This window comes from Chiroxiphia lanceolata, chromosome 1 (genome assembly GCF_009829145.1).
Source record: "Chiroxiphia lanceolata isolate bChiLan1 chromosome 1, bChiLan1.pri, whole genome shotgun sequence".
NCBI classification, from domain to species: domain Eukaryota; kingdom Metazoa; phylum Chordata; class Aves; order Passeriformes; family Pipridae; genus Chiroxiphia; species Chiroxiphia lanceolata.
Window position 1 is genome coordinate 115888656 of NC_045637.1, and position 14731 is coordinate 115903386.

General features: G+C 38.8%; 1 protein-coding gene across 3 annotated transcripts in view; it reads right to left on the bottom strand.

Moving 5' to 3' along the window:
- Positions 1–14731, bottom strand: part of LRRC3B (leucine rich repeat containing 3B) — a 46822-nt gene that overhangs the window by 30594 nt on the left and 1497 nt on the right. The window contains exon 1 of one of the 3 annotated variants that reach the window (XM_032707637.1): positions 4184–4202. The exons of the other annotated variants lie outside the window; for them this stretch is intronic. The gene's annotated coding sequence lies outside the window, so the exon portion shown is untranslated. Of the gene's footprint in view, positions 1–4183; positions 4203–14731 lie in introns of those variants that run through there. 3 annotated transcript variants of the gene reach the window in all.

Here is a 14731-nt window from a genome sequence, read left to right on the forward strand (position 1 = left end):
GCAGACTCTGTATTAAAATGCAACAGACCTTTTTTTTCTGTTACCTATAATACTGAGCTACCCCTGCAGTGACCTAAGATGAGAAACCAGTGACTAGGGAGGGGGTGCAGGTACAGCACTGTCAATGCCACTACAGGCAGTATTGTCACAATCTGACCCAGCTGTTTTTACCTTATCTCTCTCATTGTACATATTTTTCTCACCCTGTAAGCCCAACTGTACACACACACAAATCAAATGACCTGATGCTGTGGTTTTTTTACAGAATATCCAAAATTTTTATTCCCTGGTTTGAGTTTGATGATACATAGAATAACATGAGTCGGTCCCCAAAACCAGAAAATCACTCCAAACTGTAAACTAATGTTGCTGACATCAAACCTGTCTCTCTAAATCAGCCCTAAATTAAAATATCAAAAGGAAAGATGCTTCACAGCAATAATAAATTCTGGTAATTATTTTTCATAGCCTTCAATACACAGTCATTTGCACTTGTGGAAGACAATTACAAAACATTACTCTGACTTTATGCATCACCAAAGCAAACCAGTGAATTTGATGTACCAGTGTACTCCCTTTGCACTGCTCTCTGTGACTCTGCAGAGTCACAGGGAAAAACATAAACCAATATTCATAATTTTAAAGATTTCCTTTCTGTGTCCTCTGCCACTATTTTTTTGTTCAATCCCTTCATGGTCTCACCATCAAAAATCAGAGCACCATTTACTGTCACAAAGCTGCATATCCTGGACATCATGGTTTTGAACCAAGTTCCATAGATGGGTACATTGCCCAAGAGAAAGCAGCCTGGCTGAGCTACCTAAGAGAATAGCAGGCAGGGGATAACAATCTTAACATTAAGGCATAACAATTTTAATATTTCTGGATTCAGGTTTAGGAAAGAGGAAGCAATGGCAGGTGCTGTTAGCTGCAAGGGACACCTGAGGAGTCACTCCACAGCATTGCACACACGAGCCAAGGCTGATCTTACTTTTCCTTCCCACATGCCTGGGCAAGCAGCCAAGCTAAATGCACACAGCACTGGCATGGAGACTCAGCTCTGAATGTGCTCTTTATACCACATACGTTGGTCAGTTTGACCAAAAACACCTGTTAATTCTGCCCAGTACCAAAAAAAATTAACAGAGCTAAAGCATCACTGTCAAGTTGGAGAAAATGACCCTGACTTGGGTGAGCAGCTCTAGCAGAAACCGAGGAAAGACTGGAAGATGCGTCTTCTTCGGTTCGAACATACTCATGTCTTTGACAGTAACTACTGTTTTTCTGCCAAGTTTGCATAATCCTTTGCACAACAAGATATGTTTAACACATGATCTTTTAATGTATTTTTTTAAAAAAGAAATACAAATATTTCTGCAGCTATGAAGTTTAAAAAACTTCAGATTACAGGTTTTACTCTGGCCTACTTCATTACACACTTCGTGTGCAAACTTATTACAGGAAAAGGTTACCTAATTAAGTTTATTATGCTTTGTGGGGTTTTTTGGTTAATGTATTTAATTAAGAACTTCTCAATTTATGTAATTTATTACGGCATGACCATTGTTAATGAAGGTACTGTTGGATAAATTCATGCAAAGGAGATGAAGCAAAGCAGAATGAGGGATTATGTCCTCAGACTTCTGAAGCCAAGAAGCCTGAAATAAATGCAAGTTGTGAGTCTTTGGAGCAGACGGTGCATTTATTGTAATTATTTCAGACTGCATGCTGATTGGAAAAGATTAACATAAATAGGAGCTGTTATTGCAGATGTTTCTATTCTTGCTAGGAAATCCCTTGCATATAGGAAGCACCGAATAAAAATGTGAAGATGCAGTACTACAGAATCGTAACTTTTGTTCTATTCTTTTTTCTGTTCTGGACAGAAGAAACATAAATAAGGCTGTTCATCTTCAGGACTTGTTACCTCAGCAACATGACAAAATATCTAGATGTAACCTCATTACTCAGCACTGAGCGTTTTGGCACATTTCCTCCTCCCTTCCAGAAGTGTCCTTAGATTGCACGACACTCGGTCACCCTCCGGAGGCTGCATGGCCTGCAAGTACAACCACAGTTGGTGCAATAAAATCCGCAGCATTTAAATCCTTGTTCCTCTGTTCACCACAGCAAACTGGACACATAAATAAGTCACATGTAATTCTGATATTTCCAACTTCCTTTCTACATTAACCAATGAAAAGATTTCCATTCAGTTGGGAAAAAAATACACAAACCTCTTATTTTTGAAAATTTTCCAAAAATTAGAAATTGATAAAAATACCCAAATATAGTACTAGAGGTGTGTATAATACCTCTCATCATATCTTCTGATTTACTTCCTCATGTCTCATAATTTGTTTTCGTCTCCATAGGATCACAAGACACAGAAACCAAGAATTACAGTAAATGACTCAGGGCAGGACTTTTTTGACTGCAACTTCAATCTGCTAAGGTCTATCACTGTAACACTTCTTAAAAGAAGAATTATACAACTATTCAGCTCTTTGTTTTTTTGTGGACCAGCTTCATGCAGTATCCTCCACACTCGCAGAGATCAGTATGAGTCAAAGATGCTGTGGTCAGTACAGTGTCTGTCTACAGGCTTAACATTATTTCCTGTGGTTCTGCACTAAACTTGAAGCAAAAAGATCATATGGGCCTGTCCATACACCAACAGAAATGGAGATGTATGTACACTATGTTTGACAGTCTCAGGACAGTCAGCTACACCACCATGGGCCAGACCCCAGAGCTTCCCCAGAACCTGAAGCCCCAGAGCAAGCCTCAGCCCTGTGCCTGCACCATTGGTGGTTGTAGCAACGTTGCAGATCTAAACACAGTTTTCTTGGTCTGGGAAGGAGAAAATCCGCTGCTGCCTAGGACTCATTGTGCCACAAGGCTAGCGTCCACCAAAATGCACCCAGGATGCTGGGCGTTACGGCTGCCCAACCCTGCTAGCAGATGGCCCAGGCTCCTTCCGAAAAGAGATGAGGCTATTGAGGATGGTCACATGGTGACCAGCAGCTTAAATGCTGCCAGGAACCAGAATGCCACCAAGCACGTCTTTCTCACAGCACAGACACTGCCGCGGCGCCTAGCTAAGACAGCTTTAGTGACAAACTCCACTGACAGCACAGCACATCTCATACTCCAGATCTGTCCCTTTATTTCAATGTTATGAAACAGTATCATCAACTGCAGCTCAGGTACAGCTTCAAAGAAAAACGTACGAGCGCAAAAACAACAGCCTTCTCTAACATTTACAGAGCAACTTTCAGCAGAGTGGATCTCATGGGATTTCTTAAGCCTTGCCAAGCCAACTGTATAATGCCACAGGTTTTCACAAGTGTAGCTAAGGGCAGAGTTTGGGTCTCCATACATATGATTTCTTCAATTCACTGCCAGCTGTAAGGGGTCAAACGCTGACAGAACACAGAAGCAAATCTCCACAACAACACTGCAGAGGAAGGAAAGCACGACCTATGGCAGTGCCAAAGGGAATTCACCACAACTTCTGGGATTTGAAAAAGAGGGAGCAAGCAAAGAAAAAAAAATAATAACAAAAAAATACTGCTTCCCCAACACAGTAGGTTGCAACAGAAATTCTACCCTATTTTCAGAGGGGAACCAGGAGATTTATGGGCACAATTACAAATTCTGCAAATCCTTTCCAAAGGACTGTCCTTCGAATGACTGAAGCAAGATCCCAATCTCCCCGAATTAACTACATAACAGGGCTCAGCAGGAATTAAATGCATTGTATGACTGTCACTTCTATAATTTTGAGTAGAATCTTGTTTTAGTAGCCTGTCAGATGATAAGGGTAGATATGAATTCAACAGATAATACTGAAGTCCCAGAAACAGTTATTTCAAGTATTTTTGTATTGCAAGGTAGGAACAATACCATGCTTCTCATCTGGAAATATGCTGTGCTCAAATCAGTACGAATAACATCCATTCTTAAGGTGTTTTCATTACGATTTTGCATAAGTCTATAACAAACTGAGACAGTATGCACACTATGGACGTAAATCTACTATGGCTTACACCCACATAAATCACAGCAAATTCACCAGGCTTAGACATGGGTTTACATCAAGTCTTTAAATATGAGGATTGTCAAGCAAAAAAAAGAAAAATAAATCCACAATACTGATGTTTCCAAAACAAATACCAACCTAATCGCAACCTCAGTACAACCCTGATCTCAGGTCTGAACCTGTGTACATTCTCATGGTTTCTCCTCCTTGTAAGAATCTGTCTTGTAAGTTCCTTCTCTGTCAGCTCCAGCACAGGTGCAGGAGGACCAGCGCCAGGCACCTGCACTGAAAGTCCTTTGGTGCCCTGCTCCATGTAACCCTCAGCCCACACGAAGTGTTAAGCTGGTGCAACGGAAGAGTCCTCTGCAGCTGGCAGATCTAAGAGAGGGGGAAACAATTTTTCCTGAAAGCAGCAGCAATGAAAAAGGAAGAAAGACAGTAAGATAAAAAGAAAACAGTAAAAAGTTTAGGGACTGTAAACATTCTCATTAATATCCAAATATTTGCAAGGAAAACTACACAAAGTTTACTTTTTATTAACTCATTACAGTGCTATGCTATAATAAAACATCTCTCCACTCTTGATTGGGAAATTCTGTACTTGTTTAAGCCTTTTTAAGACTTTTCTATCACCTGAGAACACTTCACCTTCTTATTCAGAATGGACATTTTCCCCTGAGAAAGGAAAAACCTATGCAGCTCCCATTTCAGACCTCCTAAGCTTCTTCAAAGATTTTTTTCTTTGTTGTACGAATATCTCTAGTGGACTTTGTTGTTGGAACATCACTTTGGTTCAGAGGAAAATCAGAACAAGGTTTTAAAAGTACTGGGGAAGAAAAACAAAAAAAAAAAAGGGAGAAATGTCTGGCAAGTAAAACATTTTAAACTCACATTGCAAAATGCCACATGGGACTCCCCCATTGCTGAGAACATTGAAATCTCACCTACTCACCCTCCCCTAAGCCATGCCACTCACTAAGGAAGAAGAATTGAGTATTTTTTTCTCAGTACAGTTTTGGAAAGCCTTCCTGTAGTCCTGAATCACTACCTTGAAGGCTTTATGAAAACCACAGCAATTAAAACCCTCAACTCACATTAACAATATTAAAAAAAAAATCAAACATTGGTATTTTAGAGTGTAGTAAGCACTCTAAAATAAAAAAGTAAATTTGGCAGCAGCAGGTACAGAAAACTTGCCATCATTCTTTTTACACCCTGGACCAGACACCCATCCTATAAAGAAACTCCTCTTTTGTATAAAAAAGCTCTTGAACAGACTTTTAAGGGAAGCCTATTACTGCTAAGGGCTGTGAGCCCGTCACACAGATGGCCAGAGACTGAGCTCCTGTCCAAGATGCTTCTCTGGATGCATTAGTTCCATGACTTGCCCTTTGAACCAGTGTCCATGTCTCAGCCTTGACAAATTCTCATGTCCTGTGCACACCCAGGAAACCCATTTTCTCAGGGCCCAGCAAAATGCCTCCATCAAGGATGCCAAGAAAGTAGATGTGGGCTTAGCAAGGACATGCTTTAGTATTAGCAGCATGTTTTATCCTTTACCTCTCACCAGAAGCACAAATCTTACAGGAAATGTTTCAGCATGTTCTGATCTTTCTGCCCTTCATCTCTTCAGATGAGCCTTCTTACACAGGTATTTTATCTGGTACATCCCTGCCAGCTCTTAATAGACAGCACTTCCCTTTCGTGCCATCCCCCAAGCCTGACACGCAACTCCGAACCTCTGCCACATCTGATGAATTAGTGCTGACAGAGGCTGGTGTTATGCTTGGTTTGTTTGTTTGGGGTTTTTTCTGTATGGGCAAGGAAATGAAGTTCACCCTTCAAATGAACCAAGGGTCAAACCCCTAATGAAAAATTAAAGGCTCTCACCATTACAGGGAACTACAAAACAGCATAAGGAGGCAAGGTGAACTTCACCATGTCCCACAGAGCCCCTGAAGAAAGAGGTGTGCCCCAAAGCTGCGGTCTGATGTGGTTGTAGGTACAACATGTCCTTGCGGTGAGGAGGCTCGCAGGAAACCTGCAAACACCTACATCCTTCTACAACACTAACAATGAGACAGCAGCCACACTGCTGCTGTCAGGCAGCGGGGCACCTGATGTTCAGCCCAGTGTTTTCTTTGCTTGTTAGCACAGCCATAATATTCTCCTTACGGTACTTGAGGAATACAGTGTTTCTCTCTAATCTGAAAAAATATGGGCTTTGGCACAGGAAACAGGTTTCAAAAGATGGGCTTTTTTTTTTCCCCTGTTCTGATGTGAAAACGTTGAAAAGATACTGCAAGTATTTGCACTCCATTTGTTTTGGAAGCAAAGACACAGGCTACTCGCTTTTAATTTCCTTTTTCCAGGTTCATTCTTTATTTAGTAATAAATATAAAAATTCTTCTGAAAAAGTAACATATTCAAGACTAATAAAATCCAAGTGCAAAATATTTTTAGAGAGCAGCTTAGGTACAACTATTAAGCTGTCAAATAAAATCATCTAGTCTAAGTTATACCGGAGAAGGGTCAAAGTTAATAGCTAACTTCTCAGATTGAAACTGTTTCCAGGAGCAACTCTTCTATCCAAGATGCTGCTGGGTAACTCCAAGAACAGTCAGGGATATGGGTGAAAACAGAGAACTTGAGTAGTGTTAGTGTTAGCAAGAAGTTCACCTCTCTCCAATCTCCAGTTTTCACTACCACAAACTTTCCACCTCTGCAGTCAGCCTACCTCTAGATCAACTGACCACAAGCTCAGTACCTGTAATTGAAAACAAACAAGCCTTTTTTTTTTCCTAGACGGCAATAATGAAATGTAGTTCCTGAGAGCTGATCTTTAAAAATTCAGTCTCTGTCAGCTGTGGTATTTCAGGTCACTAAAACATTACTCTATCAGTGCCCTTTACCTGCAACTGACCAGTGCAAAATGAAGAAACAAAGTCAGAAGGGCTGAGACCAAATGTTTTTAGAGTCACATTAACTCCTCATACACACATCTGAATTTACAAAAATGTTAGTTTTACTACAATACAGCTATTTATTAAATTCAGCAGTCTTTTTTAACCCCTTGCTTTAAATAGTTTTAGAAGAAAGGCAATAATACTCTTTAAAAAAAATAAATTAAGGAAACTATGGATGCATAGGAAATGGAGGAGGCTACTTGGAGCAGCTAAACGAATGGAAAAACGCATGTGGTCATAGAATCAGCCTTTAGTTCCCCAATGCTTTACATTAATGAAGTACTGCTCTGCAAGCCTGATAATATTTTAGTCTCCCTTTGCAGATGCCCAAGCATTTACTCAGTATTCAAAGCTGCACTCCATAGCATCTAGCATCAGAATTTAAAACTAGCAGGCTCAGCCTGCAGATTAAAAAGTGCTTTGGTGAAAAAAGAACCAAGACACATTAACTCCAGGCAAAAAGACCCCTTTTGGGACTCCACAGAACACCAGAGTTTACCTGCTCTGCAACTCCACAGCAAGAGGAAGATAAAGATTCTGTCCTCATTCACCTCATGTTTTTCTAAGGACTTCCCAGCTAACTCAAATGTCCATAAACTTTTTAAAGCAATTGACATATCGTCAAAGCATTGCTTGCCAAGCCATGCATGCCACAATGCAAAAAATACTCAGATGACAGTGCATGGAGAGTTTTTCTCTGAGGGAAGACTAAGTTCTCTGGAGAACGGACAAGGTCTGTAGAAGTATGTCTGTGGTGATACAGCCACACAGAAAGTCCAAATTGGAATGGTATTTTTATACCTGAAACCAATGTAAAATATATTTTATTGGATCTGATCTGTGGTCAGATTTCATCTCAAGAAAGATCCCCAGCATGACAGCTTTTTGCATGGAAAAAATAAATATACATTTGTGAGCTGAAATCAGTGACAAAGGTGTATAGCAAATATTCCTATGGCAAGCTTGTGAGAAAGGGCCATTCTCAGACAACAAAGCCTGAATAAGAGAGGGTACATCAATTATTGCTGCACAAACCAAACAAAGAACAGCACACAGCTGATATGTTCATAGCTGTTCATGCAGCATGACAATGAGAAGGGCTGAGATGGTATTAGACAACACAACAGCATGCATTCAACTTTTAACAGATTCATACTTTTTTTTTTCTTTTTTGCTCACAACCAAAGGAAGTTGCAATGCTACTGACACTGCACAGTTGACTGTTGTTTTTCAATTTGTTAAGAAAAGTCTACTATAATTAAGGACTTGCTTGGCCTCTGTCAATTTTGTTCCACACTGCTGCCTCACACTTGTTTAAAGAACTGAGAAAAAAATTGTTGAAAATGTGGCAGATAGTGGAAAAAAAACAAGTGTTAAGCTTGTCTCCTTCAAATTAGGTGTTATTTGTACAGATGGAGCACCTGCCATGACTGGCAAGAAGAACAGTCATGTTGCTTTGCAGGAAAAATTTTTAGATGGAAAGTTATTGAAATACCATTTGTATCCATCAGGATTGTTTTCTGAGCCAAAGATTTAGGTTTCTTGCATATCTAAATCCTGTCAAGTTCTACTCTAGCAAAATACTTGTTTATAGAATCACAGAATTGTTTAGGTTGGAAAAGATCATGAAGTCCAACCATTAAATCAGCACTGCCAAGTCCACCACTAACCCATGTCCCTAAGTGCCTTATCTACTCATCTTCCAAATACCTCCAGGGATGGTGACTCAAACAGCTGTTAAAATGCTTGATAACTCTCTCAGTAAAGAAATTATTCCTAACATCCACTGTGCATCAGGGCTGCCAATAAGCATACCAAGTAAATGATGAAAACGATGAGCAGAATACGTATACAACATTTTCTGTCAAAGGCCAAAAACTGTGAAATACTCTGGAAACAGAGAATGACCAAGGCATTTTCTCAACAGAAATTATTAACTTTTCAATGACAACAGTTTGCTTACAACCAAGAATGGGATCAGCAATCTGGTCTGAGACATGACATGTCAGCTTTGCAGCCTCAATACATACTCACAGGGAAAGGATTGCCTATTTACTGCATGCTGTCATCCATGTGCTGCTTTTCAGTCAAAGCTGAGATGTTCTTATTCTATCTGGATTGGTGTGCTTTGGTTACATGCAGTGTGCAAGAAGTGACAACTAAAGGTCTGAGAAATACTGTGATCTGAAATATGGGGAGTTGTTTCACTCTAAGTTAGAAGATCCTACAAAACAACAATTTCCCACTTGTATCTCATTTTATAACTTGATGTAGATAATTTCTTTGAAAAAATATTCCAGTTTGGGATCTCTTTAAAAGATAGGGGATATCCTTGCAGCAGCAGAGTGAAAACTGGTACTCCCACCTACGGAACAGGACCAGGCATACCCAGAGAACAGCAAAACCTGAAAATGAGAAGCAGACCTCTGACACATGCCTTCCTTTTTAGTGCTTATGCAGATTGGGACTTACACATATTGAAACAGTAATACTCCATTACAAACCTTGTTAAAAATAGACCATTCAAAAGTCACCAATTCCTATCTCAATGACTAGGTGTCAACAAAGGTGAAAACAACTGCAAAAAGGACATTTAGAAACACTCACACTATCTGAAGGTTGCAATGGCAGTTGTACTCTGTTAAGTTCATTTCAGAAGAAAAGAACTAAGAGTCAATCTCTCTTTTGACACTAATAACAATAAATTATGTTTAATAAAACATGGGAATCAAGCTAAATTTTAAAGACCATTTGCAGTGAATCTAGGAAAAAAACCCTAACCCAAAACCAAACCCAACTCTAGCTAAACTTACTATAAGGAATGACCCCTGGATTTACTGATTCCCAGTCTTGTGAACAGTCTTCTGCCTTTGAGTATCTTCCCTCTTCTGAAGCTCCTACATTTGCACATACTAATTTTAAGATTTTTGTTCTTGGCAAATACCATTTTTTGCCATTTCAAAATTAATCTTCGGAGTAAAAAAAGCACTACAGAATCTGTTTTTAAAAGTGTGAGAAAAGGTTTTTTTGAGTTTTTGCCTTTTTCTTTTTTTTAAGGTAAAATTGTATCAAAACCAATACACAAACACCGCTAAAAGAATTAAAAATAAAATTAATTGAAATGGAAATCTAAAGAGATTGTGACAATTTTCATTGCCAAATACAGAATAAAAATGGGTTAAAAAGTCAAGAATTAAAATGCCAATAGCTTAAATTTATTTTGGTTTTAATGTTGATAAGCTGAAGTTTCATCAATAAGATATATAACCAACCTTTCTTGCTTAACCACATATGATCTAGCAAGCAACTTCATAAACAATTTTTGTTGCAGTTCCTCTTTCAAGAGAAAGAAGTATTGGCCTGTGCTCTTAAAGGCGAGGGAGTACTTGTCTGAACTCAACACTATTCACCCAGTGCTTTTTCTTCTCCTCTAATTATAATGCTTTTACAATGCCAAACACCATGGATTCATTTGAATGTCCAAAGGCTTCACCCTTTTGCTGCAAATTATTCACATGCACTTAAAAATGTGTACTTTGTAAGTATTACAAGAAAACTTTGCATGAAGCAAATTCTGCTAAAGCGATACACATTTGTAATCTAGGTGAGGGAAACAGCCCTCACACTGCTGTTCACAAGCCACACTAACTCCCAGTGCAGGCATATTAAACACCCAGTCATTCAACCATTGTAATGAAACGCTGAATACTCATGATCTTTACATATGAAGTAACTTTACTTAGAACAGTTGCAAAAGTACGCAACCCAGTTTTGGTAAACTGCAAAAAAATACTCCCTTTAAAATCAATGCCATGATTTGGTGGAGAAAGCAACTTTAACAGAGGTAAATGATAACACCATTAAAAATAACATCCACAAATTATACCTCTTAAGACAGCCTGCCACCTTAGACATGCCATCTTTAAAAGTACATGCCTTATTAACTGAGGTTGTGCATCAGAAGGATGAAGCAGAAACGTGAAGTGACCTGCCAGGAGAACACTCTGTGTCAGACTTTCACAATTTGAGTAAAATACTGGTTGTTATGTAAGCACCACAATAAACAGATTCATACAGATAATATTTTCCAATTGAAAACTCCATGGAAATTTAAGTCCATCCCCTGACCTTTGATCCCTTCCTGTCCACCTTCTGCTTTCTTTATGCGTTGTTTCCCTTTTCTAACTTTTTAAAATTCTGTTTGTCTCTCCTTTTACTGTCACTTTATAACTGGACTTTTCATTTATTGTTCCTTAAATAATTAAATAGACTCCATTTGCTTTCCTGCTTCCAAGCCAGAGTAGCATCCCACTTATGTGCTATCACTCACTTCTATCACCTTTCATTTTCTCTTGTTAGCATATCTTTATAGTGCTATTTGGCAAGCACAGATTAACTTTCTTCTTCTTCTTCCCAAAGGGTAAGTTACCAGCTTTATGAAACTGTCATTAATGAAGTGCCAAATTCTTTAAAACGCATGCTAACCAGCTGAATTGACCCTGAAAAGCAAAGGTAAGCCTTAATCAAGTAAATCAAGATCTGCAGCGCTAATTTTCATCTCTGTTTAAGTGAAAAGACTAATTATTCAGGTCAACGTATCTCTGAAAAGGCCTTTTACCAGTCCTGTTTCCTCGAGAGGCATTTTTATCTACTTTCTGTCTGTGGAGTTGAGATACAAAAAGCCAAATTCAACTCCTGAGCAAGGCTTCTAGTCTCACTCAAATTGACCAAAACATCTTTTCTGAAGGTCCATGGCAAACCCATGGCACAGCACGGAGCTGAGCCAGAGGGCTATGGTACAACCCCACCAGTCACCTCAAACTTCAAGAGTCAAGCTAGATAGTTCAGCCACTACCTTTCTCCTTGCTGTCTTCTATTTCTCCCCTATTTTGAGAACATCTGGCCTTTTTCATCTGTTCTCATTTGGTTCCTCTCTTTCTTTCATCCCCACAAAAGTTCATACCCTCCAGAGAAAGAATACCATTTTAATTCAGCAATCACTGCCTTTTCCTTGCTGATGGAAAACAGAACCCAGGAGCTGTGCTGATCCTTATGGTAAAAGGTTTTCCCCATGCCCATTGCCAAACTCAGTCAGAAATAAGCCAGTTTCTGAAAAAGATCTGCTTGCTGAAGGTACTCAATGGAGTATTTAAATATCCAGGTGGAGAGGAATAAAAGATACTTTCTTGTTCAGTAACGGTAAGAATTGCTTTTATATTTCAAAGTTCAAACCAAGTGTGTAAAGCAAGCCAGTGCTAGATACAAATGCTGATAAGTCTATAGGGGTAAACAGTGCAGGTCATCAATGGCAAGTACAGACACAGCCACCAGTTACCCACAAAAATCCCCATGAAGCTCGATCATACATCTTGAATTGTTGTCAAATAATGAGATCTTCCTCTACAGTGGGTACAGCAATTGTACATCTGAACCATGAGCTCTGATGAAGCAGCAAGTAAAACTGGTATCACATCATACTCTTTTTTCCTCTGGGATGCACCCACAAATCTGCTGTACATCCAGACTACCAAACTCACCAGAAAGATGGAGGCACAGAAACTACTTATGAAAAGAGCTGGACTGAAACTAGAAGCAGAGATTAAATTCACCAGAACAACCCTAAATTTGATGCTACTTCACCCACAGGACATTGGACCTAAGAGCAGAAGGTACACCTTGTTCATGCATGTATTTGCAGACTGTAATCCCTATAAAAATACTTACTGAATGTGCCGAGAAATTCCTATATCCTTTTTGCTTGTACTTTCTGTAGACATACTGACATTTGATTCATACAAGACCAAAGTGCTCTACTAAAATCACACTTTCTGGAGGTTAGTTTTACTAATAAATAAAATATAATTTTAAAACGCTTGACCAAACAAGCCAAAGTAAATGCTACGTATTCCATGAACTCAAATAATTTATTCCTGGCTCAAAATACTGTCATTTTTAAAAAAAGATTCTGTTTAACATTATTGTAAGTTTCTAAATTGTTCCATAAGAGTTTTCTCTAAGCTTACGAACAAATTTACACATTTTTGCTAGCCACAGAACACTAATTTAATCTACATTCTCTAATGAGGGCTGATCCAAAGACCATTCATGCAGATGACAAGGACAGTAGTTCTGTGCAAATCCTGTAAGTCATCAGGATGTAATATTCCACTCTGAGAATAAGTACCTTCCTTAGTTCATCTTCTGATTAACTGAAAAGGCAACAACAAATATTTCTACACATATTCCTTCGTGCTTAAATCATCCACTTCATAAAAAAGTTTAAAACCTTCCTGCCAGTGAGCCATGTATCCTTGTGTTACTTCCATAAATATTCCTAGTGAAGTGACAGGAAATATCCTTAAAAGCAAGACCCAGAAGTACCTTATTATTTAACTGAACATCTAAAGGTGCTTTTGTAATGAAGCAATACATTTTCTCTAGCTTTAGACACCTGAGTTAGCACTTCTGAATACAGTGGAATTTTATAAATTTCAGTTCTCCTGCCAAGAGGATATTTCTTGAGCTGACATATCATGCACTTGCTCTGTTACTCTAGTTACTCAAACAGCGTTTCAGTGTGAAGAGGAAGAGTTTCCTACCTCCTAAAAGATTTGAAATAGAGCCCATAAAGTACATGTATCCTTAAGTCTTGCTATTCAGTTTATATATGGCAGAGCTCTCACAGACTGTATTAGCTCAGCACTGGATCCAGACCACAGACTTACATGCCTATTAAATTATACTTCTTTTTTGATTAGTCTCTCATTTGAGGCAAACCACATTCATTTTTGATAGTTGCAGGTACAATCCTCCTCCTCATTCACTCAGGCCCTGATCTCCAAGATACTGAGCAGCTTCAACTCTCCCTAAGGCAATTGAAAACTACAATCACACACAGAAGCTCATTTTAGTTGGACTGAAGTCAGCGCAAATTTTACAGCGGACCTCAGGGAAGGTAAGATCAGGGTTCAGTGACCCAACCAGCAATAGCTGAATAAATGTAAGAGACCTGGACTTAACCTCACATTCTTCTCTTACTAAAATCCAAGACATCTCATTAGCACCAATGAGCACATTCCTACACAGTGTTGTACACTGGAACTCTCTTACAGTGGGCTTGATCCTGCTATCTTGAGTCGTCATGGTATTACCTGTAGAAGTAATCCCACAGAAACCCACAGCAACTTGCACAAGTAAGGGCTGCAGCAATCACACTGTTATAATTAATTCCAAGCATTTTTACTATTTAGAAACTAAACTAGAAAATTAGACTCTGAACATAACAAAGGTTTTGCAAATTAGTTCATTCTACAGCTTACTTTCTTTCCCTCTAAATCAAACTAGAAGTCCACTGTGTGCCTGTCCTTTTTAATTAAATTACTAAGAACAATATCAATGGGTAAGCCATATGAACACTGTGGTGTTCTATATCAAAGCCTTCAAGCTACCACATTCAGTAGGGCATGACGCACACCTTGCAATTTAAATGTACAAATTATTAGACAGATTACTACAAGAAGAATTTTTTTCCCGTTCGTTTTCAGCATTCAGAAAAGGCTATCACATTGGAGTTTTCAGCTCGGAAAGAGGTAATTTTCCTTTCCAAATCTGTAACATTTTCTCATGGCAATTACTTTTTTAAAATAATTACAGTAATCTCATAAGCATTGCCTTATTTTGTTATTTTCATATACATGTAAATAACTCTGGGATTACTTCT